Source organism: Lagopus leucura, unplaced genomic scaffold (assembly GCF_019238085.1).
Source record: "Lagopus leucura isolate 7727_CA_CO unplaced genomic scaffold, USGS_WTPT01 Super-Scaffold_100004, whole genome shotgun sequence".
NCBI lineage: Eukaryota > Metazoa > Chordata > Aves > Galliformes > Phasianidae > Lagopus > Lagopus leucura.
Window position 1 is genome coordinate 63,515,616 of NW_024962264.1, and position 3,508 is coordinate 63,519,123.

General features: G+C 51.5%; 1 long non-coding RNA gene across 2 annotated transcripts; it reads left to right on the forward strand.

Annotated features, from left to right (window-relative positions):
• Positions 1–1,131: 1,131 nt before the first annotated feature.
• LOC122180480 lies at positions 1,132–3,499 on the forward strand. Of its 2 annotated transcripts, none has more exons than XR_006179101.1 (3): positions 1,132–1,318; positions 2,116–2,198; positions 3,131–3,499. It is a non-coding gene; the product is annotated as an uncharacterized LOC122180480 (long non-coding RNA). The 2 variants fall into 2 exon arrangements; XR_006179103.1 differs by having other exon boundaries at positions 2,119–2,198.
• The last annotated feature ends 9 nt before the right edge of the window (positions 3,500–3,508 follow it).

The following is a 3,508-nucleotide window of genomic DNA, read 5'->3' on the forward strand; positions in this document are numbered from 1 at the left end:
CAACACATTGCATGTACTTTCATACAGCAAATCTTAAACTTCATCAGAGGTTTAAAAAAAAAAAAAAAAAAAAAAAAAAAAGATTCTAAGGTCAACGCAGTTGTTTTTTCACTAGACACCACTAAGGAAGAAACACTTCAGGATACAGAAGGAATCTGTATGCCTTTGATCTTCCCTTGAATGGCGGCAATCAGAATGGATTGGATGTTGTGTTGAGGGACATGGTTTAGTGGGAGCTATTGGTAATAGGTGAACAGTTGGACTGGATGATCTTTTAGGTCTTTTCCAACCTTGGTGATTCTATGATTCTAATCTGCTAGAACAGGCATTTCACTCTGAAGGCACAGTTCCCTCCCTCCTTGCTGCAGAAGTCAAAGGGCGCTGGGTACTCCTTGCTGAGCCAAAATTTGCTTGTGTTTCAGAGGTTTACAACACAGCTCCTCAAAATACATTTACGTCTTCCAAACGAACAATCCCTCGCTTTTTTTCTTAGATAATTAAATACTGAGAGATGTGATAAATGTATAACATCAGCAACTTATCTGTTAAAAACCAATGAAAAAAAGTCAAGGTTTGGTGCCTGTATAGATAGTACTGGGGGAAGCAAGCCCATAATACTCAGATCCTCAACACTGCTTTCTCATTAGCCCGTTGGTCACATGTTCTCTGGTTTTGTTGGGCATTTTATTTTGTCGGCCCATGACATCAGAGGCAGGTGGTGGTGGCATAGCAGGAATGGGTAAGCTCTATAAAAACAAGAACAGCCTGAGTATGTAAATAAATTATATCCTTCACACATCAGGCATCAGCTTTTTTTCACCCTTTTATTTCTGGAACAATATTTCTGAGTTCAGGACGGATTTCCCCTGTAGGGGCAGAGATGGAGGAGTCACTCCATTAACAAAAATACATTTTTTTAATTAAAGTAGTGGCCAACTTCTGCCTGGGAAGGAACACTTAACGTTATGGGACTGTCAAAACAAACGCTAAGATGGATAAAACGAGACCCCCGCACCCAGCTGTGCCCGGTGCTCGCTTTGCAAGGAGACGGGAGGCAACGGCTGGGCGGGGGGGCGTGACCCTGAGATGACCCCGGCTCAGGTGGAAAGGGCGCGAAGGACGAGGCGGGAAACGAGAGCAGCGGCAAGCAAAAAAGGCGGGAAACGACGGCGGCGTTCTGCGCTCCTATTGGCTGACGGGCAGTCGGTGCACCTATATAAGATGCGCGGGAGACCACTGAGGGACAAACGTTCACCTGAGGCCATGATTGGGGGTGAGGAATGTGGAGAGAAAGGCAGCAAGCGGAGCGCGGGCTGAGGTGAGGGGATTGGGCGGGCGCCGAGCGGGAGGCTGTGAGGAGATGGGGTGGGAAAACGTAGGCTGAAGTGAGGGGATGGGGCGCGTGTCGAACGATGGCTAGCGAGCTGTAAGGGGACAGGGTGGGCGTCGAGTGAGGGCTGGTGGGCGAGCTGTAAGAGGGTGGGGCGGGAATCGAGAAGGCTGAAGCGAGGGCTATGAGGGGATGGTAGGGGAGGAGGGTGTTAAATGAAACGGCGCGGGCTGTGAGGGGTCGGGAACGGCTTGGAGCAGGTTTTGGCGGGACTGAGGGGCGGGCTGCGGGGGAGAGGGGCGTTGAGCGGTGCGGCGCGGGCTGTGAGGGGACGAGGCGGGAATTGAGCGAGACGGCGCAGGGTGTGAGGGGTTGGGCGTAGAGCGGGAACTGGCGGGGCAGAGGTGAGGCTGTGAGGGGACGGGGTGGGGTTGAGGTAATGGCTGGGGAAGGCGGGGGGCTGGCTCTGGAGGGAGTGGGGGGAGGAGGATTCGGCGCGGGCTCTGGCGCGGCTGAGGGGATGGAAGCGGGATGTGAGGGGGACGAGGCGTTCAACGAGCGGCTCTGACGGGGCGGGCATTGTGCGCTGCTCGGCGGAACGCTGAGGGAAGCGGCGGGATGCTGCGTGGGGGGGCGGGCGGTGCTGCGCCACAATTTTAAGAGCGGGGCCGGTGGGGGAGAGAAGGTGGCAAAACCACGTGCTCTGCCTCGGGATGGTGAGTGGCAGTAGGGAAGAAAAAACCTGGTCTTACAGATAATATTTAGGGGGTGCCCTTCTGTCTTAGAAGGAAGTGGAATATGATGGAAAGAAGGAAAGTGCTGCAGCAGTGGTGGAGAAAGTAGAGGAAGAAGCTCAAAAGAAAGGAAGGTAAAGTAGAACAAGGACAGACACGCTTAGCTGTAATGTGAAATACAAATTGATAAATAGATGTCATGGTTTTACAACTTTATTTGAAGTATTCCACACAATAACATCATGTTATCATGCTGGGGATTAAAGACAGCCCAGTTCTATGGATGGAACCCAAGGCCTAAAATGTTGGTAGCTGCAAACCTTACATGGCAGTTATTACTAACTGCCCAGGAAATGATCAAGAGAGAGATGAATTGGGTGGGAACTGCTAGGGGTTGTTATGTTCAGTAGTAGGGATTAGTGTGTGAGTTTGAGAAACAATGTATAAGTTCACTGGGGACATAATGGAATACTTTTATATACTCCCTCAAAAAGCGCGAGGACATGTTCCTGCAGTTTTAAATAAGTTTTTCTAGAAAAAAGCAGCTCACGATGACCTAATAATAGGAACCTTTCAAAAAAGGGAAAATGGGATGAAACAGAGACAAAGCTGATATCTATGAGACCTTGAAAAAGGTTGAACGTGTATGTCAGTGTATTGCATATGTTTGTCATAACTGAGTAAATGTAGAATCACAGAGAGGTTGCACTTCCTTGTCAACTACTGTTGTGCCCATCGTTAGCAGTAAAGAAATGCCACTTCTGAGCACTATGTTGGACAGCTTTCTTCCTAGAACACCGACGGTCACTTCTAATTAGGGTAAGGTCAATAAGAGGAATCAAGCACTAAGAAGATGCAAAAGAAAGGCATTCTGGTGCCTGGAGCCCCCTGTAAACAGGGGAGGTGACTCTTTGGCTGCTGCTCAGCATACCAAGTCTTGGGATGCCAAGTCTCTGTTGGATGGATGGCCGTGTGCGGTGCTCCCTCAGGCCGTTGGGTTCCCAGACTGCAGCTGGTGGAGGAGGTGGTGCTGCTCAGATCTGATGGTGACCTCTCTTGATTTCAGGAGCTGCTGCAGAAGAAAGAAGGAGCGGCGCGTGGAAGTGCGCGACGAGGGAGCAAGAAGAGGAAGCAGGAGACTGCGCGTGGGGAAAGGGAGAGGCGTTCTGGGCAAAAGCATTTCCCCGTCCCTGGGGTGTAGTCGTACTGCGATGGAGCGTGGCAGGCACCGTGGGTGACCTGGCCGGCTGTGTGCTGGGCGACCTCCCTGTAAGCAGGGCTCGGGTCTTTGCTGTAGTAGGCCTTTTGCCTTGTTGCTCCTTTGGCTGCCTGGGGAGCGTGGCCCCCTGTAAGCAGGGTGAGAGCCGCCTCTCCGCACCCGAGCGGGAAACGGAGCTCGCTGGACCCCACGGCCACCCTGTAAGCAGGGCAGTGCCGTTTTCCC